This window comes from Neophocaena asiaeorientalis, unplaced genomic scaffold, assembly GCF_003031525.2.
Source record: "Neophocaena asiaeorientalis asiaeorientalis breed wild unplaced genomic scaffold, Neophocaena_asiaeorientalis_V1.1 scaffold82, whole genome shotgun sequence".
Lineage (NCBI taxonomy): Eukaryota > Metazoa > Chordata > Mammalia > Artiodactyla > Phocoenidae > Neophocaena > Neophocaena asiaeorientalis.
In genome coordinates, this window is record NW_020173068.1 from 12,064,288 (window position 1) to 12,090,230 (window position 25,943).

Here is a 25,943-nt window from a genome sequence, read left to right on the forward strand (position 1 = left end):
ATCTAGATGATAAAATGTATATCTAATATACATCTAGTTTTTTCAAAGGGAGAGGATGGAGGGGAAAAAATATCAAAGGAAGAGCAGGAGCAAATTTCTCTAAGTTGAAAAGGGACCTGAGTGCAAGGTTGAAAGGGTCTGCCAACGGTTTATAACAACACTGAAAAAAGAAACACCTAAACACAACTTGGTGAAATTTTTAAACTGCAAAAATAAAGAGACCCTGACAATCTAAGGTGGGGAAGGATGGCGGGGGTACGAACTGAAACAAAAGGAAAAGTGGATCTGCATCAGACTTCTCATCTATAACACCAGATGCTAAAACACAAATGAAACAATTTCTACAAACTTTTGAAGGAAAAAAGTCATTTTAAACTTAGAACCCTAGATCCCCCTAAGACCATCATTTAAGTATGAAGGCAAAATGAAGATATTTGGGGGTGTGCAAGAGCTCCATGAAGTTCACCACCCATGCATTTTGGAAGGGAAAGAAGTATAAGAGACATACTTAACGTATAAGCTTATAAAGTATAAGACTTATACTCAAAGTTGTACCTTAGCAAAATTTAATTTAAATTTAAGAAATAAAAGTCAAATTGAGATACAAGAAGCAGTGTTGATCAAAGAAATAAGTAAAACTTATAGTTAAATCTCAACAATTATTGCTCAAATATAATGTGAAGTACAATGCAACTGCTAATAAGAATTCTTGAAAGAGCGCAGGTATAATATAGAAAATTGATCAGAAACTGAAAAAAATCTGGGAACCAAAGGAGTAGGAGAAAAGAAGCAGACATAGGTTAAAGTCTTTTCTTATTTGTGGAGGAAACATAAATGCTACTTAATTTTGATGCCTACAGAGAAAGTTGGGCTCAAATAAAAGGATAACCTGGCTCCAGGAACTGGACGGATGGTGCCAAACATAGGTGAGAGGGTTCAAAATAACGTTAGAGAGTCCAAGGCCATGTCATGCAGCCTTGCAGACCAAACGGGCGATTTAAAAATTTTATCCTAAGTGCAATGGGAAGCCATTTAAGAGTTTTAAGCAGGGGAGTAAATCCACACTTGATTTATGTTTCCAAAAAGATCACTCTGGTTCAAGTACAGAATGCATGGGAGAGAGACAAGAGAGGGAGCCGAAAAGGAAGGCAGAAGGCCACTGCAGAAGTCCCAGACGGTGATGACAGCGACCCACATTAGGGCGCTGGCAATGGAGGTGGGCTTTCTGTGTGTTGGAAGTGGGATCTGCAGGCCTTTTGGTGGAGTGGGCACGAGGGACAGAGTGGTTAAGCATGACTCCCAGGTTTCTGACTTTACCACGAAGTCTGCAAAGGTACTATTTTACCAAGATGGGGAAGACCAGAGATCAGCAAGTTGTCAAAGAAATACTAAATACCCTTTCAGTGATTTTGCTCTGGATCTTGTGGTAATACTGCAGACACTAAGGGCAATCACAGTTATCTTCTCATCCTCCCTGCCAAGTAACAGTCTTCCTCAAGCACCTATTTTATGCATCTTAAACACTGTGGAGGCAATGCCGCAGAGATCCATTAGACACATTTAGGCGCCTCTAACGAGGTCACCTCTAAATGATGGCCAAGCATCAACGCTAGAAACTTAGGCCCATTGCATGCAGTAAAACTGGGCAAATAAGGAACCTAATAAAACCTACAGTGTCTCTGTGACTAACTTCTCACTAACGTTCCCTAAAGATGATTATTTTGATCAGCTAGAGATTGGTACAAGTAATAACACCCACGATTCAGTGCCTCACCAGAGATACGTCACAACTCTTTAGGTATCCCGTGTGTGTGTGCGCGCACGTGTGCGCACACATATGCATGTGTTCACATGCCAATGATTTTCTATACCCTGGAAGTGAGATATTTCCCCTAACCTGCATCGGTCCAGCTGTAACAGAGCTTCGGAAAGTCCATAATATGGAGCTCCAGCTATCCACTAACTATGCAGTTGAATGACTTCCTATAAAGGCAAGGTTGCCCACCACTAAGGGCAAAGGCAAGTACATCTCCTGGGGAGGCAGTGAATGAATATTAATACAACTCATCTATGGTCACTGTGAGTCAAAGATACACAAGAGGAATCGCGTTCTCCAATCTCCAACCTAGACGCTGTTCAGAACATAGCTTCTCTTAGGAACAGTACATGGAAAGTCATTGAAAAGTCTTGGGTGGGAAAAGGGTGAGGAGAGAGGTAAAGGGACAAATTTTGTTCTCTATACTCGTGTATTTTTGGGCTGTTACAAGTTTGTGAATTACTTATCCAAATCTAAAAAGAAAAAAAAGGAAAGGTTATTACATGAAAACCTCCATTTCTCAAACCTCTGTAATAGAAGAAAGTTTCCCCAAAGTAACAAGAAAATTGTACTTGCTTCATAATGTTACAATTACCGAATAAGGAATGCCCTGGTGGCACAGTGGTTAAGAATCTGCCTGCCAATGCAGGGGAAACGGATTCGATCCCTGGTCTGGGAAGATCCCACATGCCGTGGAGCAACTAAGCCCAGGAGCCACAACTACTGAAGCCCGTGCACCGCAACAAAGAGTAGCCCCCGCTCGCCTCAACTAGAGAAAGCCGGTGTGCAGCAACGAAGACCCAAGGCAGCCAAAAATTTAAAAAAAAAAAAAAAAAAAAAAGCAATGCTTACTACATAGTTACTTCAAAAGGAACACAGCTGTACATCAAATAACTGAATTCATAAACATCTACTTGGTACTTTACAAGGCACCAAGCATCATGCCATGCTAGACTCTCTTCTCTCAGACCACTCATTTTCCCTTGCTGACCTCTGCTCCAATTGTTTCAAATTCCACCTTCCATGCCAACAATCCCCAAAGCCAGTTTTCCCTCAACTACAGAGCCAGCTGTGCATCAGATATCTGCTCTCAGATGGCCCACTACCTCCCGTGTTCAACATGTCCCAAGCCAGAATCATCATCTCCCTCAGACCTGATCCATTTCCTTTATTTCACATTCGACTGCAACTTTAGGGCCACTCATTCATGAACTCTCCATGATGGTAGTTGCTTTTTGCTTGGTGCTATCATATCTTTTGCCTAGAAGAGTGACTGGTACACAATAGACACTTAATAAATATTAGCTAATTTAAAACACGGTTAAAACCATGTGCTATAATGGTAATTACAAGTTTAGAAAACTAAAAAGATCCTAGGATGTTTCTCTAGCCAGTGCCAGAGTTTACTGGAAGGGTTACAAACTGGAGGTCCAGAGGCAGAAACTGGACTGTGGAAGACAAGTCTTAGTTGGCCAGATGATACTTGGAAAAACAATTGTACTTACATAGGGCCCAAAAGCTTCCCATAGGTAACTACCACTCCTGTCTTATAAAGACAAATTCCCACCTTTATTTATTTTTTTAATCTTTTCTTTTTTTTAAATTTATTTATTTTTATTTATTTATTTTTGGCTGCGTTGGGTCTTCGTTGCTGTGCGCAGGCTTCTCAATGTCATGGCTTCTCTTGTTGCAGAGCACGGGCTCTAGGCGCGCAGACCTCAGTAGTTGTGGCGCACGGGCTTAGCTGCTCCGCGGCATGTGGGATCTTCCCAGACCAGGGCTCAAAACCCGTGTCCCCTGCATTGGCAGGCGGATTCTTAACCACTGCACCACCAGGGAAGTCCCCCCGCCTTTCTATTATATGCCCATGACCCCTGGTCTACAGTTAAACATTCTCCATCAGCAGAGGTGTTGGACGTAGGCTTGAAGGCATTTCTGCACTATAAGGGTGACTATCCTAAATTATCTTTAAAGCTCCTCTGAATTTTGGGACTCCATAATTATGCTTATTTATATATGTTACTTATGTATTTATTTGCAATTATTTAACATTAAGGTGTTAAAATTGAATAAACACAAATATTTGGAAAGTTTTAAGAAATCAACACACTTTTTAGACATGCTAACCAATGGAACCTAACAGAGTCTTTTTTTTTTTTTCAAAGAACCCAGGAATAATTTTAATACTAAACATATGTTGAAAACACTGCAGGTATCTAAATCCAAAAGATCCATCACGTATCACCACAACAAACTTGGCAGGTTCTTCACAAACTTAGATACCATTCTTTAGGGATTAGACTCCGTCTCCATTAACCTGAATCAATCTCAATCCTGGAAATCAGTCAGTCCATTCAAACAGTTGTGTCTCATTTCAGGAGGTGGTGGTATAGACAGGAGTAAATGCCCGCTTCTTAGGTCTCTGTATGATGTGAGTAATCCTGCATTTAATAAGGGGCATTTTCAGTCCATTGGCCTGGTCTCAAAGTTATTCACATGATGGCATCATGGAGCATTCTTACTTATAGCTGATTGCAAACACTTTCAGGGAAGAATCAGGAATAAAACACAACTGTCTTCCTCTCTTGACAGAGCACTATAGACAGAGATCTGGGAGGGCTGACTTTAGTAAGAATTCTTATTTTTCATCGACTTTTGTCAGTTTTCACAAGATCCCATCTGCAGCTTCCAGAGCAAGTGGGGTGCCCCAGCCATCCCTTCATAGTCACCAGAAACTGTAGGGGAGAAAAAATATCTTTTTCCTCTACCGTTCTAAGTTCCCAGCTGGGTCTCCGGGCTCCCTGTCCCGCGGCACAGGGCGGTGGTGGGGCCGGGAGGCATCCACTGAGGAGATGAGTGCCTGGGACTCTCCAGCTCCAATCCAGACCCGAAGCCGGACAAATACTCTTGAGTGCATGACCAAGAATTATTTTCAATCATCACCAGGCTACTGGTGAGTGATAATTTAGTTTCAATTGTGTTGTTTAATGTAACTGTGCTTCCAATTTCAAGTTCATGAATGACTCCAAAGTCACAGTCAAGCAGAGAAGAGATAAAGGAGCTCCTTGTCTTATTCCAAACTTGAATTTAAAGGTCTGGTTACATCACTGCACAGATACAGATCAGTGTCTCCCTCAGTACATCTCATTTATTCATAAAGAAGGCATCTGTCTTCCTTTGGAATAACATATCATGGATGTATTGGATATATCTACAAAATATTCCAAAATTTGCATTTTTCTCTTCAGCTGTTTTAACAATGTCAATTCGTGCTGTCACATTTTTGATACAATCCAAGCTGATGAAAGCTTTTTGCCCCTTAGATTACAAATGCCATGGGGAAATGACCCCATCTTACTTGTTCACTGCTATTAGCCTAGTGTCTAGCAGTAGCTGACAAACAGTAGGTGGTCAATAAAAGTCTGTTGAATAAATAAATTTAATTATGTAAGTATTCACCTTTATCTTAGGCCTAATTTTAGCAAAAAGACACCTATAGACTAAAAATTAGTAAAAAGAAGTCCAAACACATTTTGAGGCACAGGCAACACTGGAATACATAAGGTTTCAAGATGACCAGTTTGAAAGGAAAGCACTCATATGTTTGACAAAGTTCTGTTCTGGTTGTTGGAAAATCTGCTAAATCTGTGGTCACAATTTTGAATGTTATTAAGCTACTAAAACTCTACAGCCTTCCTTTAGAAAGACTGGTAAGTCTAAAAAGAAGTAAAGGATAAATAGCAGCTTGCTTTGTTGAATGCTGATTACATACCAGATACTGTGCTTGGCACCTCACACACTTATTTCATCTAATCCTCACCAATACCCTATAAAACAGATTCTCATTACCTCCCTGTTATTGATGAGGAATCAGACACAGAGAGGCCAAGGGACCTGTCTTATGTCACACAGTGGCAAGGCAGGAATTTCAACCCAGACTATGGCTTTTAACCACTTGGCTACCTTGGCAGAGGCAATGTTACACTGATCATAAAATTACCAGGGCAGCTATGAGGTCCAAAGGAGCACATGGAAAAGAGATTACAGGCACTCAGTAAATACTACTTACCATCTCCCTTCCTGGTTCTCGTCTCCCACTTTGTGAGTCTAGGGGCCTCCCATCCTGGCTCCTTAGGCAATGCTCCCTAAGTTGTAATTTGGGAAGACAAGCAGTGACCCGATAATTTGTTTCCTCCCTGCCTACAAATTTGGGGAGCTTTTGGAGATTTTAAATAAATTGTCGTATTGTTTGATGCAGGCCACTGAAAAGGAAGTAGACATGTTACAAATAATTGGGGAAGTTAAATACACCACCTCGGGTCACACGGTAAGTGGTAGAACTGAGATTTGAACCCAGGCTTCTTTTCCCCCATGTAGTGCTCCTTCTATTACTGAAAGGGGAGTCACGTAACCTCAAGGTGGGCTACCCACATGAAAAAGGGAAGAGAAAAGAATATACATAAAACTTTAAGAATGTGTGGAAGTCGATGAGAAATGCTGCCAGAGAAAAGCAAATCCAGAATAATACAATTGATTTTGCAGAAGGAGGGTTACAGAAGTGTCTGTAAATTGGTACTGTACTAAACCAAGTTAGTACAGATTTGGAAAAGATGGCTGGATCAATTTTTAAAATATCCTCTCTTCTAACCAAAGATGCAATAATTATGATAAAAAATGACTACATTTGTCTTTGTTACTAATTTAGCAAGCACAGAGCATGAGCATTGTATGAAAGCAGTGGTTATGTGAAAACAATAAAAGATAGATTAAGAAATATATCTTCTAAACCTACAACGATTTTTATATGGGCCATTAACTAAAGCATGAATCTAAAAAAAAAGACATTTTTGAGCAATAAGGAAAATTTTAGTGTACAGATTAGTAGATGATATTAAAGAACTTATTGATATTTTTAGCTACGTTTAATGGCACTATAGTTATAGGTTTTTTAAAGTACTATTATTCAATCATTGTTAATGCATTCAAGTCACTACTTTTCAACTTGGATTGAATATGGGCATTATTGCTTAATTTTCACTGAAAATAAAGCAGTCTAATTATTGTCAATATCAAAGCTTTATTTTTGTTGCTACGGTCTTTCTCCTGTGGTTGGGATTTCCTAATTTAATGTCTAGTCACAGGACTCAACTTTTAGGACATGTTTGAAAGACACTGTCTTTAGTACTCAGGAGTCAAAATTATCTAAACACATTAATCAACAGTGGTTGAAGTGATCAACTCATTGAGACTAATAATACTTCTTTTTTCAATCAGAGTTAGTCAAATTGTGTTTTATCTATTTGGAATGAAAACTTACTTATATTACATTTACTTAATTAAATTGTGGACATACCATAAAAGCTTCAATTATGCACTGAAATAGGTTCAGAATGTTTAGTAAATGACAAGTTGGAGATTAACATTGAATTTATCCAGAAAAGCCAGAAGTCCACCACTTGGTGCTGGCAATGTTCTCTGTTTCTTGATCTGGGTGCTCATTATATAGGCCTATTCAGTTTGTGAAAATTCACCAGCCTCTACACTTATGTTCATTTTTATGTATATTATACTTCAATTTAAAAAGTTTTACAAAATTTCTCTGTTTTGTTACATACTGAAGTATTACAGATGAAATGACAGGCTATCTGGAATTTGCTTTAAAAGACTAGAAGATGGGGTGGCAGGGGGGGGGAAGACCATGTATGCTAGTGGGTGGGGAAGCGGATGAAGAGGGGTGAGAAATAAATGAAGAAACAAGATTAGAAAGATGCTGACATTGTTGAGATTATATGATGGGTGCATGGAGGTTCATAATACATATTTGAAAATTACTATAATAAAAGAATTGTTAAAGGGAAGGCATAATTGCTGCTGCACCTGTGCTTGCATGTGAGCTGCTGAAAGAACAAAGAGACATCTGACTGATCTTGGAAAACCATTACAGAAAGGGAGGAAATTAATGGGTGAACTACAGCAGCAACTACAGGTCGCTCCGTACCTGTCTCCCACAGGCTCAAATGACAAACTCAGGGCTAAGGGGCTTTAAGAACCCAGAGAGAGAGGGTTTTTTGATATTCAGTGAGCTGCATACCTTCCATGGTGGTGGCCACACCTATTATTTTCAAAAAAGGAAAAGGGGGGAGGGATAAATTGGGAATTTGGGATTAACAGATTCACACTACTATATATAAAACAGATAAACAACAAGGACTTATTGTACAGCACAGTGAACTATATACACACACACACACACACACACACATAACGGAATCACTTTGCTGTACACCTGAAACACTGTACATCACCTATATTCCAATCAAAAAATAAATAATAAAATTAAATCAAAATTCCTTCTGTTTCCATTGGGGGAAAAAAAAAGGAAAAGGTGACCAGGTCACAATAAGCTCTACAAAATAAGTAAGTGTCGATATTTTTTCTCTCTACATTTTGACATAATAATCATTCCTTGAACTGACCAAAAAAGTCTTGGCCACAGTGTTACCTGCCTTGTACAAAGGGCAAAAGAAAAGTACCTGTCCCCTGAGCTAAGAGAGAGAAAGCTTGGAGAAAGAGGGGGTCAGGTGCTCATGACCTCCCTGCCTTGTGTTCTACAGACTCACTTGCTAAATCTGTTACTGAAAGGCTGCCAGCTACATGAGGATATTTCAGCTTAGGAATGTAATTTCAACAATGCATCCATTTTCTCCAAATTCCAATAGAGTAAAAAAATTTGGATGCTCCATAATATTTCTTATAAAAGAATTTTATCAGGAACACTGTATCTTATAAACAATGTTTAAAAAATGAAATATCCATTTAGTTTCTCTTCTGGTAACTTTCTGGTATATGAAGGTATACCATAACCATGAAAAAATTTTTAAAGTGCTCAGTTTACATGAGCACTTTTATCAAATGTCCAGATGACGAGAAACTTGAAAAGATACCAAATATGTTGGATCACGGCTAGTCAGGCTGGAATAAAGGGTCCAACCAAACATGCACAGAGAGGTACATACCACTTGGAAGCTGGCGAAAGAGCATCCCTCTTGTTTTCTTCATTTACTTAGTGAGGTAGGAGATGAACCTCTGAGTATTTGGGGTCAAGTATCTGTATCAGAGAGCATCTTCTGGGGGCTCTGATGGGCACAGCACAGCTATCGAAACACTGAAGGATTTTTTTCTCATGAACAACTCTTTCCCAAAACTGGGCCTTTCTACTCAAAGTATGACCTGATAGACCTGCAGCATCAGCATCACCTGGCAACTTGTGAGAAAGACGGAATCTCAGGGTGCACCCAGACCTACTGAATCAGACTCTGCATTTTAACCAGACCCCCAGGTGATCTGTGTGCACATCACAGAAAAAAGCATGGGATTAGGGGATTACTGTCAATGTGGAGGGAGGTTTCCAGAGCTCTTCCATGGGCCTCCCCTCTTCCTCACTTTTACTAATGACTCACATGAAGATACTGAAGAGCCTTCATCAAATCCCAAGTGACACTAATCGAGAAGGAAACACTCAATTGCACAAGCACCTCCTGGAGCAGGCCGGGCTTGACAGCAGATCACGTGAAAAGATGTAAGCAACCAGCAATTTGCTGAAGAAAAAAAAAGTAGTGCACACTTGACTGTATTACTGCAAATCAGACCACTTCTGGAGAACAGGCTGCAGATCTGGCCACATATTCTAAGTGTGACTGAGAGCAAACCGTGGTCAAAGACAATGGTGAGAACCCGACTGGGAGGGAAAGGGATCCGGAGAGTGTTCCATGAGGAATGGCTGACCTAGAGGACATTAAACCCAAAGAGGAGGCGACTAAGTGGGGACATCATGGCTGCATTCACACATTTAAAGGACCGTCTCAAGACATTTCATTCTGCAAATGTGATTTTGAGACTCTGCTATGTGCCAGGCACTATGCCAGGAGCTAAGGACAGAGCAAAAACCAGAACTGCTCTCTGATTTTCTAAAGCTTCCCGACTAGAGGAAGAAACTTGTCTGTTGTTCCAGAAAGCAGAACTGTGGCAGACGGAAGGCAAGTGGAAGGGCAAGGGCACCATACAAGGAAGCCCCTCTGGCCAGGGGGCTCCACCTTCATAAAGAGGGCACAGATGAAAGTGGCCTGGCCCCCCTGGGCTGAGCAGAATGGGTTAGGGAGGGGATGCATGCTTCCCGGGGAGTAGCCCAGGGGACTGCCGGGCCAATGCTATATTCCAGGGATGCAGGATAACCGGGGCCAATATCATTAATCAAATACAAAATTTGTTCAGAATTACACTATATTCAATTTAGCCAAGAACAAATTTTTTAAAACTTAATCACAACTTAGGGTTTCAGCTAAATTTTGTATGTAAATGTAAATGGTGTCTAATTTCTCTTTTAGCAGTTTTTTAAACCTAGGATTTAATAAAACTCCATATTAACATTTTAAGCAACAACTCTGCTTAATGACTCATTTTAACTGTAATCTTACTTCTCTCAGTGACCCTTTAGAACTACTCTACTTAATGTCCCTTGATATACCTTCAGAGTCACTCATCCCACTGCTGAGAAATTATCCTAAAAAAATAACAATTCCTTTCCCTCTGCCACAAAGAACAAAAGAGGGAGGGGATGGGGAAACTAGATGCATGGAGATTCAAATGAACAACGTTTATAAAGAAAAATAGTAAATAAACCACTTAAATGTTCAATAAAACCGCCAATCTTTTTATGGCATGAAGCAGGGGAAATAAACAATATCTAACAATAGGAGAATGTTTAAGGTGAATTGAAAAACTATTTTAAATAATCATGAAGGTTATATAGCAACATGGAAATACACACCTAATGACAAGAAAACAACATAAACTTGCACAATTCTAGCCATGTAAAATCTATGCATGCATGTAATGAAAACTAGAAAAAAAAAAGAAAAATTTAAAGTTTATTTTCTAGGTTGTTAGAATTTCTCTTTTTTAAATTTAAAATTTCAATTTCACTGTTGACTGTTCAATAAATAATTTTACAATGAATGTATCAGGAATCAAAATAATTTTAACTTATAAGTGTAATAATTTGTGTATCAGCAAGAAATGAAATCACAAAGGTGACACACAGTTGGAGCTTAATGTTCAATTGGTTCTTTGTCTTTTATAAAGCTATTTTTCATAAACAACTAAAAGTAAAAGAAAATGAGATTCATGTTATGAACAGTGCTTAACATTCGTGGAAAGTAAAAAGGACTTTGTACAGCAGCTGCGCATGAACTTTGGGTAAAAGCAAAACTAAATTTCTGGATTCTATTTTGCTTTTCACCTTATTTGATCTCAGTTAACATCATTCATGCCAAGTTGAATTTTTTTCCTCCTCTTTCCCCTTCTCTTCAAGTTCACAGATGTGAAGGAAAAAAAAAAAAAATACACAGCAGCTCTTTTACAGTTCCCCCCCGGCTCTCCCAGCAATGCCATGAACGGTGGCTTTCTGGAATGGGCTCAGAGAAAGTCAGATGTGAGAGCTATCTGGCTACCATCTGTCACCACGGGGATCACCAGGACTGAACTGACTTAGGGACAAGAGATTTGGGTTCAAGTTTTCCACATCTATAACATATAAATACTTCTACTTACCCCGCAAGGTGATTGGATCAGGAGAAAGTACATAACACGTGGCTATGATAAGAAATGCTTACCTTATCCTTTTTTCCCACCTTGCACTACACACACACACGCACACACGCACGCATGCACACACACAAGTTCTGTCCATCGTGAAGTCACGTGGTCCTTCTGTCTAGTATCTTTCTATTGCTCTCCAGGTGCACTCTCCACCCTTCCCTACCTTGCTCCTGCCCCCGCAGACTGATCTCTATGGATCCCATCAACAAGCCTCTGTGCCCTAGACTTCTAATTGAGTTTGTCCAATGCTGAGTCCCAGAAAGAGGTCAGGGAAGGAAACAGGGGGGTGGGGGCACAGGGCGAGGAAAGGGTGAGGTTAGGAATTCGAATATTCTACTTCTGCCGGCTGTATCCCTCAACCAGAAGTCACTGCTCCTCTCAAGGTGACCTCTTCCAAACGACAATCTCTTCTGGCTTCTGATGGCCACTCCATCCACTTGTCTCACTGCAGCTAGGGGTGGTATTAGTTCCACCATTACCACAACTCTGGGTTCCTGCTCTGTCCCTTGAGATTTCCTCTACATCCTATCCACACCTCTTTTTTTCTTTTATTTTCTTTTATTATTTTTTTTAACATCTTCATTGGAGTATAATTGCTTCACAATGGTATGTTAGTCTCTGCTTTATAACAAAGTACATCAGTTATACATATACATATGCTCCCATCTCTCTTCCCTCTTGTGTCAAAAATATGGAACGCTTCACGAATTTGCGTGTCATCCTTGTGCAGGGGCCACGCTAATCTTCTCTGTATCGTTCCAATTTTAGTATATGTGCTGCCGAAGCAAGCACCTATCCACACCTCTTTAACTCTCCCATCATTTCCCTAAATTGAGAATACCAGCTTTTCCTGTTGGGACTCTGACTAATAAAGTCCTATCGACAGCATTCCATCTACAGCATTTACACCTTGAATCACAGGGAGAATGGGCAGTTCCAGAGTTCATCTCAGGCTGAGAGGCACACACAGGCAGGACCTGATGATTCTAAGATACCTGACTGGCAGGACTAGCCTGTGCTCCCCCACTAGGCCTGAAGTAGTCCTACAACTGAGCCCCTCTCCTCAGACCACAGGGGAATTAACATCAGTTCCTAAACCCTTGCGGCCCTGTGAACTGGGGGTGAGATTCTGGGCAGACCTAGATTTTAATTCCTCAGTCCAGGCTCACTTAAAGAGTTCCAGTTTTCATAATTCAAAAACAGCCATGTACCACAATGTTCATTGCAGCTCGATTTACAATAGCCAGGACATGGAAGCAACCTAAGTGTCCATCGACAGATGAATGGATAAAGAAAATGTGGCACATATATACAATGGAATATTACTCAGCCATAAAAAGAAACATAATTGAGTTATTTGTAGTGAAGTGGATGGACCTAGAGACTGTCATACAGAGTGAAGTAAGTCAGAAAGAGAAAAACAAATATCGCATGCTAACATATATGGAATCTAAAAAAAAAAATGGTTCTGAAGAACCTAGGGGCAGGACAGGAATAAAGATGCAGACACAGAGAATGGACTTGGGGAGGGAGAAGGGTAAGCTGGGACGAAGTGAGAGAGTGGCACTGACATATATACACTACCAAATGTAAAACAGGTAGCTAGTGGGAAGCAGCCGCATAGCACAGGGAGATCAGCTCGGTGCTTTGTGACCACCTAGAGGGGTAGGATAGGGAGGGTGGGAGGGAGATGCAAGAGGGAGGAGATATGGGGAAAAAAAATAAAAAGTAAATAAAATAAAGAGTTTTATCCCAAGTTTAAAATGGTGTCCAACTCACCAATTTCTTAGGGACTGGGGGAGGGGAAAGAGCAGCTTCCCAAAGTCCCATCCTTCCAACTGTGCCACTGTCTCAAGTGTGGAGTTGGGAAACAGGGCACAAGAACTGACTCTCCAACACCAAATGGGCTATTTTAACCTCTGAAAGAGTGGGAAAAGAACGTGGAGTAAACAGCTCCCTGCTACCCTCATACATTTCTCTCCCTCCCAGGAAAGAAGGACACTAAGGCTCACAGAGGGTGAGTGTGGAAGACAGAGCCAAGACTGATCTGGGTATCAGATCCCTGTATTCAGTCCTGGCTGCTGGTCCAACCTTAACGACAATAACCATACTCTCCCCTTTGGTCTGTGCTAGCCAGCTGCCCAAAGGCAAATCAAAGGTTTAGTCCTAGCCCACCATGACAGCATTAGACTTTTACTGGTTTAAGATGGACTTTTCTTGGCCCTGGAGACACATAACTAAGGACCTCAGTTCTCCTTTCAGCACCCACCATATGCAGAGCACTCTTCTAGGGGCCCTGGTGAGTTGCAAAGAACCACCCAATTCTTTCTTTTTAAAATTTACTTTTTAATTAAGAAGACCAGAGAGCTAAACGTGAGGCACAAGAGAAGGGCATGGTACACAGAGCTTTACCCAGCAGAAAGGTGTCAGAGAGGGAGGATAGTGGCATAGGAGGAGCTCAAGGTCTGGGTCACACCATGATATGTGAAACATGGGCAAGTCCCCACCTTTCTAAGGCTCCATTTCTTCACCATTAAAATGAGGTCAGTAACAGTGTCTACTATTAATGATATCATTATTAACCAGGGTCGTTGTGAGTATGAAACTAAATGATATGTGTAACAATCCCTGGCACAGTGGCAGGCATGCTCTGAGGGCACAGTCAATGCCAGCCTTTATTATCAGACCCAACTGAACTTGCTTAAGCCTCCTCTGGCGAGAAATCAAATTCCATGCCTTACTGGTATTTTACCTGCACCCTAGGACTTAAAAGCCTTTGTTTTCTTTTAAGGGAAAGTATATTACAACATTATCAAATGTAACAAAATGCTTTCCTGTTACGTAAGACCACTGAGATAAAAAATAGTCCGTTAAATAGACATTTTAGAACCTCCGCTCAGAGGTGGGTTCCACGAGGGCGGGTTTCAGCTGAGAGTAAGTTTAACAAGAGATGGAGCCACCAGAGAAAGCTAACAAAACCATGGGATGCTCTATTAGGACCACAATATGTAGAAAAAGGAAGGAGGTTATATCTGAAGAAACCAGGAATCCACAGTCTATAAAGAAGGGCTTGGGCAATAAAAGGGAAGATAGCTGTCTTCAAGTACTTAAAGGGTTGAACATGCTATATGTGGTGGAAGAGACTCACTAAGTAAATCCAAAGGGTCAAAGACTGTAGTTTCCTGTGAGGAAGAATGTTCTCAGGCTAACAGAGAGGTCCCCCACGTAAGAAGGGATCTCACTGGTGGGCACACTGGAAAACCCTGTGTCCTTTCCTATCTGAGCATCTGTAATCCTAATGTCTTGTTTGGACACCAGAAATAAACATAAGTGGGAATCAAAACAGTGGAGTTCGTGTGTGTGCAAGCATTTCTCATCCTGAGAACAGCAAACCCTCAAGAGAGTAATGTGGGGACTCAAACTTAGTCCCTTGTTACACATACTTAGGCATTCTTATTTCATTTGAGAGATGTCTAAATTTAAAAATAAATAACAGGGCTTCCCTGGTGGTGCAGTGGTTGAGAGTCCGCCTGCCGACGCAGGGGACACGGGTTCGTGCCCTGGTCCGGGAAGATCCCACATGCCGCGGAGCGGCTGGGCCCGTGAGCCGTGACCCGTGAGCCTGCGCGTCTGGAGGCTGGGCTCCGCAACAGGAGAGGCCACAACAGTGAGAGGCCCGCGTACCGCAAAAAAAATAAATAAATAAAATAAATAAATAAATAACAATCTTACAGTGTTCTTTTCTTAGAAAATAATCAGCCCAACACTACATCCAAAAAACACAAGTACAACCTGCAGCATTATTTTGAGTAACGAAGCTAAGAGTTCCACTTAGTCAAAGGCATCTCTGCTTTTTGCTGTTAGTCTCAGAAAACTAAACACGGGGGAAAAAATTTTAAAAGATTCTAAAAATCCAGCCACTGGGAAGAAAGTGATTCGACATTTTCTTTTCTTTGTTCTACCTGCCAAAAAAGATAAAGTGGGTTTGGAACTGAGAGAAACGACAAAAAGAAAGAAAGGGTAGAAAAAGGCATTTGAAAGAGAAGCATGAGAGTTTAGTGACATTAACCACCCAGAACCTTACTGAAATTCCAGATGTGTGACGTGCACACTTTGCTGTCTCTACCCACCTCTTCTTTTCACCCCTGGTTAGCAGGAGGGAAGGATATAAAGGCAGAAGCGCATCTTTCATTCAGCCCATTTGCTGCCTTTGAAGGCGATCACACTTGAGCCCAGGAGAACGTTAGTGCTCATCACCATAGAGGCAGCTGGAACGTCAAACCCAGAACTGTGGAATCTCAAAACGTGAGGCACCTGTCACAGGTTTCGGGGTGGGTGCGAGGGAGCAGAGAACCAAGTTACCAGGCAATGCCGGTCTTCGGAAGCTCTTCTGAAGCAATTCATATTCTTAAATTCTCAGCTTTTTTTCCTTTCAGAAGATGGAGACAATTACTAATTCTTTGGCACTAAATGAATTCCTTCTGTTCACAGAAGACATTATACCAGACTTCACAGCCCTCAGACCCAGTGAGAAATGAATGATCTACTAAAGGACATACAATCAGGTGTAGATACCTACATTATAAAGTGTGGCTTTCACCTGAATTGGAGAAAGCAATCTTTGTCCTAGATCACAGGGTATTTCGTTGTAATCCTATCCTTCCAGTACTGTTAGACTGGGGAGACTAATAAGTAAGCAGGGTGCTAAGTGCTACCATATCCACTTTATACTCCAGGAGAAGTGGAAATGGAGGAGAAGCGGCACCTAACCCAGCCTGAGGGGTCACGGGAGGCTTCCTGAAGGTGGGGGGCACCTGACATGAAGATGAAAGGCAAGTGGGCATTGTCCTGATGAAAGCGGGGAGGGCTCTTTCTTTTCCAAGAGGCACAGAGGAAATCCAGGAGGACCAAGGTCAGTAGCCTGGGTAATGCTGTCATTTCAGAACTGGTCTAAGGACTTGGGGACCACAAAGGGGCCAGAGAGACAGAGGGCTAAGGAGAATTTCAAGGCAGGAATGGCTCACAGTGTGACTGGATGCAGCTCAAGCCAGGAGAGGGTCAAAGGCCTGGACTTGGCTAATCATAAAGGGCCTTAAGTGCCCTATGCCCTAGACATTTCAGGGAAGTGGCAGTGACAGAGGCCAGAGCACAGAGGCTGGAGCTGAGGAGGTGAGGAAGTAGAGACGGTGGATAAGCTACTCACAGGAAGCTTGGCTGAGAACAGGGAGGGAGCTAACAGGAAATACAGCATCAAGTTTTCTTTGCGAGCCTGAACCTCTGCTCTGAGCTCCAGACTCCCTTCCATCTTGAATTCCTTTTCCCTTACCCACCGCATCCAATATACCCCATGACCTCCCTTCCACCCATTCACCATACAACAGCCAGAGTAGTCTTTTTAAGCTATAAATCAGCCCATCTTGCCCCCACGCAAAGTGTACAACGGTTTCCTGCTGCCCTTAGAATAAAATCTCACCCCCCCGGCCATGGCCTGTACATGCTTGTGCGACCTGGGCCCTGTTTCCCTCCCCAGCACCTTCTCCCGCACCCTCCCTCCTGTTCAGCATGGACCATGCTGGCCTCTGTTCAGTCCCCAAACCCTCTCAGCACTTTCTGCCTTAGGATCTTTGCTCAGGCTGCTCCCTCTGCCTGGAATGCTCCTCTCTTGCCCTCCCTCCTCCAACCCAAGCAGCCAAAGGGTGAATCACCTATAAAGGAACAGCCACCACAGAGGTGCTCCCCTCCCCCACCCCAGGGGTTCCCCTCAAGCCTACTTCAGAGTCCAGGTTCTCCGGTTCTCCAGGTGGGATATTTCCTGGCTCTCACCGCCAGGGGCTCTGATGTCAAAAACCTCAAGTCCTAGCTCATTTCTCTGCTGCCTATTAATTGGGTGTCTCTTGTCAAGGCACCACCTCACAGGGTCTGCCTCCCCAGCTGTTAGGAAGCTCATCTCAGAAGGTGTGCAGACACCCGGGTTCTCGCCCACCTGTCTCCCCCCGCCCTGGGGGCCCTCTCTCCTACCTTAGTGGTGCCCCGCCTTCATGGGGAACAGTCCTGGGCCCCTCAGCCCTTCCCCCTTCCCCAGCTCTGTCTCTCAAGGCAGGAGGAGTGGCCTCTCCATTCTGTCCTAGGCTCCACAGGTCCTGCCTCACTCTTTTCAGCCCCCTCTACCCTTCTGTACACACTAAAACCCACACACCCCAAATTCATCTCCATCCAGTAAATGCCTCCTCTCAACCATCTCTCCTTTGGCCTTAGTCACCAGCTCCCATCCTAGGCCTGATGCATCAAAGCCTCCCAATCACAGACATTCTCTTCCCCCACCCTGCTTCCTGGACATCGATACCCAGGGCAACCATGGAAACCACGGTTTGAAGACAGCAGAGCAGCCACCAGTCTGGGCCCCCACCCCCACCCCCATGGCTGACTGGATTTGAAATGAGCATGAAAATGTTTTAAGCCACTGAGATTTCAGCAGGGTTTACCTGTTACAGGAGCTAGCATTTCTCTATATAATACAGGCTGAATTTAGATAGTTGAAGAGAAGGGGACAGGACTCTAGTGGTAAAGAAGAAAGGTTATGCAAACGCCTGGCTCTAGGATTATTCGTGGCCTGATGACACCAGCTCCATTTATATACTCCTTATCCTCTTCAAAATACTTTAAAATACGTTTTCTCATCTGACACAACCATCATCGTCATCACTTATCATTGGTGTTGTTATAATTAACAGTTTACAAATGAAGAGGCGGACTGAGAGAAGTTAAGGGGTGTCCAAGGTCCCATCGCTAGTAAACGGAGGAGCCAAGATTGGACCACAGGACTCCTGACTCATCGTCCACTGGCAGCTCCCCCGCAGCATCCAGTCTCGCAAAGCCACACTCCGGTGCTACCAGAGACACTCTCGGCTAAAGTACACAAGGGTGCTGGAATCAAGCAAGGAAAGATAGGGAGTCTGGCAGAACTGGTTAAAGGCAGACTGGAGGACTTTATAAACATCAGACTGCGGAGAATAACTTTCATTCAATAGACAATGGGGAACAATAATCAGCCTCCACTTTCAAGTCGCACAGCAGTAATTTTATACCGGTACCTCTGTCTTCAAAGACCTTACTGCACCCTCTCCCCTTGGCTATCAGATGTTGCCAGAGGTCCACTTTACAAAGAAAACAGAAGCTTTTATGAGGGCAAAACTTCCAGCCGCCTAGCTTCTATAGACATACCTGTATCCCCAGATAGCCTTTCCCCTTTCCATACCAAGTGAAAGAGGCATCCCTCCTCTGGTAAAACTACTGACCCTGTGCACATCCCTCTATCCATGGAGGAAACCTTGATCAATCGTTTGTCCTTTCTCTCCCTTCTTCCTTTCTTCTAGCTCTGTTTCTTCAGCCTCTGAACATGCTAGAACCCTTCACATCCTAAAATCATCCCTTCCTCAGGAAGTTCACAGCCCCTTCTCCTCATACGTCATAACTGAGCTCCTTAAGAAGCAGCAGCAGCAAACATGCATCTCCACTTCATCACCCCAGGTCATCTATTCCACCCACTGTAATGAATTATGACACTGAAACAGTCACCTCTAATGATACCTCCTAAGAGCTAGGTTCAATGGACAGACAGCAACATTTCTCTCGACCTTTATATGGGACTTGACAGTGCTGCATTCTTGAAATTCTCCCTGGCCATGATTTCCATGATCCACTCTCTCCTGATCCTCCTCTCTGTCTGCTCCTTCCTGGTTTCCTTTACTGGCTCCTCTTCCTCTGCCTCTCCCCTAAATGTTAGTGTTTCCTAGGATTCCATTTTGATACCTCACCTTACCTTACAAACTCTGTTCTCTCTTTCTGAAATCACCCACAAACACAGCTTCAACTGACAGCTATAGACTGGTGACTTCCAAATTTACATCCCTTCAGTCCAGACCACTCATGTGATCTCTCCACACCCTGGCTACATTTGCCTGCCGGTATCTCTCCATGGATTCCATGGGCGCCTCAAATTCAACACAGCTAAAACCAAACCACTAAGCATCTTGCTTACCACACTTGTTCCACCTCTTTCTGCACTGATAATGACAGCATTTGTTGAGTATCATATCAGTCTTGGTTCTCCAGGAAAACAGAACCAAGAGGATATGTATATGTATGCATGCGTGTGTGTGTGTGTGTGTGTGTGTGTGTACACATACAAATTAAGAGATTTATTTTAAGGAACTGGCTCACATGATTGTAGGGGCTTGCAAGTCTGAAATCGGAAGAGAAGACCAGCAGGCTGGAAATGCAGGCCAAAGTTGATGCGCAGTCTTGGACTTAAACAGGCACTCTGGAGTCAGGGTCCGGCCCTCTCACCTCTACATCCACAGCACTCTACACAATGCCTGACACATAGCAGAAGCTCCATAAATGTTGGCTAATGACCAACTGGGTATAAAACGAAATGCTTTTATTCATTTATTTATTTTTGGCTGCGTTGGGTCTTTATTGCCACGTGCGGGCTTTCTCTAGTTGCAGCGAGCGGGGGCTACTCTTCATTGCGGTGCGCAGGCTTCTCATTGCGGTGGCTTCTCTTTGTTGCGGAGCATGGGCTCTAGGCACGCGGGCTTCAGTAGTTGTGGCATGCAGGCTCAGTAGTTGTGGCACACGGGCTTAGTTGCTCCATGGCATGTGGGATCTTCCCGGACCAGGGCTCAAACCCATGTCCCCTGCATTGGCAGGTGGATTCTTAACCACTGCACCACCAGGAAAGACCCCGAAATGCTTTTAAATGCGAATGGGACAAAATGATGTAGAAGGCACTGAATTGTGATGAAGAAGAATCAGGAAACTTGAACAAGGGCTGGGCTGTAAGTCAAGACACAGCCCTTCCGGGGCATTCACTTGCCAGAATTACCTGACCACTATCCCTACAACCAAATGGGGACTCTCACATTGAAAGTAGTACATCAGTTCCAACTTGAATGTCTCAACAACCCTGTGAAGTTGGTGTGGCCAAGAAAAGGCCACATTTTATGAGTAACCTGAGGCTCAGAAAAACTAAGGGTCATGTCTAGGTTGCTACAGAAAATATCTACAATGAAGGGTCTTAGTTCTTCAGTGACAGGTATAAGGGGACCATAAAAACAACAGAAGGTCAGAACCAAAAAGGACCCACGCAGTTCAAAACTCTTTATCAAAATCTGCAAAAACTAAAAGTATCTTCTACTACTTACAAGGGATACTTTTTATTTTATTATGATTATTATTCAGACACATTTTTGTCTTACTGTACTATAATTCCATGGTATATATTAGATTATTAGCACTGTCACATATACGTTGTTGTAGTTCTATACTAAATATCTAGAAGCACATACTGCTTTCTGAAGTAACTCCCAGTATGTATTAAATCTGTAGTTCTTTAGGGAGGACTAAGTAGTCTGTACTAACTCCAGGCACCAAAAAATCCCTGGTTTTTAAATTTATTATTAATAAACATTAGAATTAGTGAAATATTAATAATATACAGTCCAAATATTATATTTGGTGATTTTCTGAAGCCATGGAGTAGTGGAAACTCTCCATTAGCTATTCCTACTGAACATAGCTGATTACCCCCACCTATATTTGCATATATAGTAACTTGACATTTTCAAAACTTATTTATGTACTGTCATTTAAGTATGATAAAACTCTTATAAACCTTTTTAAAAGGTGTTTCAGTCCAGTTGACAGAAAAGAGAGGCAAACGTCTAACGTCATGTAATTGATAAAAGGCAAAAGCAGGACTAGACACCAGGCCTTTCCACCTCCGCCTACCGTTACACTACAAAGCTATGGTGGCTTCCTGGCCATGGAGCTGCCAGACTGTCAGTGATATGAGGCCAGAGGGAGACCACGTCTGACTTGCTCCCAACAGTGTCTAGCACAGTACCTGACACACAGCAGACACATAACAAGTACATTACTGGTGAGCAACTGAATTCATTTTCTTAGAGTTGCTTTAGTCACCTGCATGGTCGATTGGGACATACAGCATTGCCAAATATCTTGGCTTTTAAAATGCTATTGGCATTATCAGGAATAAGCAAAAAGTACTATCTTTTCAAAACTGTATGTGTTGATTCCCAAAGGGATCAGAATTCTGAGCCAGGGCCCCATTTCAGCACAAAAGGTAGCAAGTTGTATGTTTTTCAGCTTCCTAGAAAATTAAGTGTTGGCTTGATGCAGCAAGGGGGAGATTGAAAATAGAGTCTTCTCGTGGGAAAGAAAAAACTGCAAGGTCTCTGGCATAATATAACCATTTGCAAGGCTGGTACAATGGTCCAGCTGTCGCTAACTTACCATGGCAAGAAATGGGCTTGCTAAAGGAATGTGGATTCACCCAGAAGGACACACATCAACATGACAGAATCTGTGGCACGAAGATGCAGGTCTGAGGCAGGACAAGCCCAGCAACAAGGAACACAGAGGCTTGGGGCAGGAAGAAAAATTCTGGGCATGGCTTCACAGCCTTCCTGTAAAAGCCCACGTGCTCAGCCATGCTAGAGCAAAGGAGAACGAGAAGAAGCTGGCCGCCTTCAGTTTATTATGGTGTTCAAGAGGCCTCCCAACCCGGCAGACTATTCCTTTCCTATGAAGTTCTCACCAGTATCACTTAGAGCTCCATCTTCCCCCAGTTCCTAAACCACACATCCAAACATATGCCTTCCATTGTCATTCTGATTGTCTAGTCACCACCACAGCACTGTATTTCCATTTCTTCAGGGATTTGAGATATCCACTGTGATTCCAAGATTACCTTTAACGGCTTCCATAAAAGCACTTCTCCATCATACATTCCTTAATACTTCATATTTTACTTACAGAGATAGGTTATCCAAAATAATTAAGGCGTGAGGCATTCTGGATGAGTGAGTCATTTAGATAACTGAACGCTAATCCATTAAGCACCGAAATATTTCTATAGTCTTGCTAAAATAAATGATGCCTTAGTAAACAAAGAATATAAAAAATAGTTCAAAATTCTATCCAACTTTCAAGATCCAGTCTGATTACAAACATTCCCTGAAAGCATCCTCCAACCCCCTCTTGCCACCTCTACCCACCACCAGAAATAACCTCTCTTTTGCTGTGATCCCACATTTTGATTATACCTCCTTTGCAGCTCACTGCATGGTCTGCTTGAGGTTAGAGATTTAAATGCACCTTGTCTAACTTAAAAAAAAAAAAAAGTTCCTGGAGACCAGAGACCTTCTTTTTTAATACCAAGGTGCCTAGTTCAAGGCAGGCCTACAAACACTTCACAAACTGAAATACTCTTAGTGATTCAGACGCTGTAAAGGGCACCATAACACAGCAGAGCCTTCAAGGGTTCCCGAGCTCTGGAGGGCAGGAAAGTGTGACATTAGAGAATATGTTAGTACCATTAAAATCCTCTTTGGCCTCTGTCAGTATTTCTCAGCTTTAGAGAAAGTGTTTTTCTACAAGGTAAAAATACTCTAAATTCCTGTTTGTTTGGGGTTTTTTCCTAAAAGGGAATTAGTTAATCTCAACTTGCAAACAGAAAGCTCTGGTGGAGCTGGCATTGCTAAACCTCCACTGGTCTCAAGGTGTGCATTCGAATGGCTGTCTGCAGTTCAGCAGAGAGATGAGACAGCGCATGGAAGGACGTGATAAGTGACAGGAATATAGCCAAGATGCTATGCCATGTTTGACATCCAGTTCACCAGTCTGAAAGCCAGACTCCTCAGTCTGGAAATAAGGAACAGAGCACACGATGGAGCAATTAAAGTTTCAGGCTCAAGGTCCAAAGCAACCACTTCTAGCAGGGTAACAACATTGTTTTCCCAAAGCTTTAGTGTTTGGGCATGACAAAACAGGTGGTAAGTATAGTTTAATATTCCAAACACTCAACTCAAACCCTCCTCACCAGCAACAAGGGATTCTAAGTGGTCAGCCCAGGATGGTGACCTCCAAGTTCCCTCCCCAGCAGCTATTCTCTTGCAGGATTCCTTTTCCTCATCATGGAAACAAACAGAATTTTCTTCATAAAAATAGGGAGAATGGGGTGGTAGGGTTGCTGGTATCATGATATTAAGTATCTAGGCATGTTCTCAGCCCCTCAGGGGTAATAACTGCTCTTGTCTTTGCCTTGTCATTGAGTAAAGGGTTTTTTAATCCAGTCTCTTCAGAGACAGAACTGCGTCACATAAGCTAATTGTACTGATAACTGAAGCACTAAAACATGCAAGATCAGAACAGAAAGCGTTCTAACTTCAATCGCATTACTTCCTTCTCAACCTTTCTGAACTAACCAAACCATAATTTGACCTATTCCTGCTGAACAGGATAGCAATTATGATTAATTAATGTATTCGGAGACCACAGAGGCAAACAAGACTGTTTCCTCTATGAACGTCCCCAAACTGCTGTACTTTGAATTATTTTGTGGAGAGTTTTTGTCTCTGTCATCACCAGCTGTCTCTTCCTGTTTTCGTCAGGGGGTTTGCCTCTAATGGAGGGTCTCTTAATTCAGTGCATCTGGTATCAGCTAGACCTGGAAAGGCAAGCTATTAAGAGTCACCGGCTAAGGCTCTCTCTCACCAGCCTCACTTCAGACCCCGGCAGTCGGCCTCCAGACCCCGTGTTCTTACCCACTACAGGCACATTTCCCAAACTTGCCTAATTATAAAGGACTACCAGGTGTGTGTGTGGAGGGCGGAGTGTTAAAATGCACATTCTCAGACTCCTGTCCTAGAAATTCTAATTCAGTGGGCCTGGGGTGGAGCCCTGGAATCTGTGTTTTTAACACAGACCCTCAGATGATTTCCATGACCAGGTTTAGAAACACAAATCTATATGCCATCCATGCTGCCCACCTAGAATTGGGATTCCTTCAGAAGCATAATGAACCTGGGCCAAGACCAACTTCTTCCAAAGAGACCCTGCAACCAACAAAGCTTCCAGGTCACTGCTCTGCCAATGCCCTGATCCTCTGCGGCTCCTGCAGGCTGGTCATCACACCTCTTCTCATTGCCAGTATGTCATTCACCGAAGATTTGGCACGCCTTCCTTCTCTCCACCCCACATGTCCCGCCACCCTTTTGATGGCTTGGATAACCACATGGATGACCCAAACAACACTCCAGCCTCAGTTACTTGACCTTCTTCACTGAGTTCGCTTCACTTCAGCCACTTATGTCTGTGGCAAAACCCAGGTGCCTGTCATGTCCAGTAATTAATTGCTCCAACTCTGAAATCTTCCACTCACATGTCGCTCTCTAACCACATCCTCCTATTACTCCATCGCTCCAATACATCCACTGCTTGATTTCACCCACACCTCTGGTCCTTTTCTCATCCACGTGCGGCAGAGACCCCCTTACTGCTCGTGTTAATCACTCCCTGCTCAACACCCTCAGTTCCTCTGCTCCACTGTCCTTCCGCTGCTCACCGCCAGCAAAACTCAACCCTGGCTCAGTCCAGCTATATGTCTTCTTTGCTCCTAAACCCAGGCAGCTGAATGCTCCTGGCGCCCTGATCAATCCACGGTCTCCTACCTCAACGGAGCCCTGCATACTGCCGAGAGGTCATGGACGTTGCCCCAAGTTCACTCTTCCTCTTCCTGACCTCAGCTGTATGTCAAATCTCCTTGTTTTTCCTCTGACCTCTTCCCTCTTACTCTTAGAGGACAACCTCACTCTCTATTTCACAAAGATGATGGAAGTCATCAGACTGGCACTTGCTCTTAAGCCATCCCACCAGAAAATGCAACTGTGCCCAGATATTCCATCATAAGGGTTGCCAAGCCCATCCACGCCTGTGCTGGGCCTACTGTTTGCTTGGTTATTTGAAGTAAACTCCCTGGTGATAATCATAACTGAAGTAAGCTGTAACGGTGGTGAATGGGGGAAAAAAACAGCCAGCCTCTCAAAGGATCCCTCTACCCTGAGAATCTTTTTTAAGATTGGGAGGAGTTTAAAAAGAAAAAGAAGAAAACAAAACTATCTAACCTACAAGCAGTGAACAAGTTTAAATACAAACATAAAGTTGCATACATCAACAGAATGATTATAAATCCCAAGCCAAATAGTTAATTCCCTGATAATTTTTATAAACTCAAAACCAGAGTCACTGAAACACTACTGTTAGTTATGGTTTCTGTCTTTCACTCTTAACCAAACTCTAGTTTGTTGATGGGGCTAAAAGTCTTTTCCTAACTTTTTTTCCTCCTTATAATATTAATATTGATAGCTAGCATTGACTGTTTTTTGCGTGTAATTATGCTACTCACAATGACCCTGTGAGATAAGAACTATTATTTTTCTCCATTTCCAGCTGAAAAAAACAGACTTAGACATGTTAAGGAATTTGCCCAAGAGCTTGCAGCTAGAAAGTGGCAAAGGTAAAAGTAAAACACAGAGCCCAAACACAAACTCATCTCTGTTCTTTGGCACAGTGGTTATCAACAGAAACTTCCCAGGAAACGCACCAC

At 42.7% G+C, this 25,943-nt stretch overlaps 1 protein-coding gene and 1 non-coding gene across 4 annotated transcripts in view; both read right to left on the minus strand.

Annotated features, from left to right (window-relative positions):
• The window catches only part of ZHX3 (zinc fingers and homeoboxes 3), a 128,960-nt gene that overhangs the window by 97,687 nt on the left and 5,330 nt on the right, over positions 1 to 25,943 (minus strand). The gene's annotated exons all lie outside the window — the stretch shown is intronic.
• LOC112398628 (U6 spliceosomal RNA) lies at positions 12,159 to 12,265 on the minus strand. Its single transcript, XR_003003035.1, has one exon. It is a non-coding gene; the product is annotated as a U6 spliceosomal RNA (small nuclear RNA).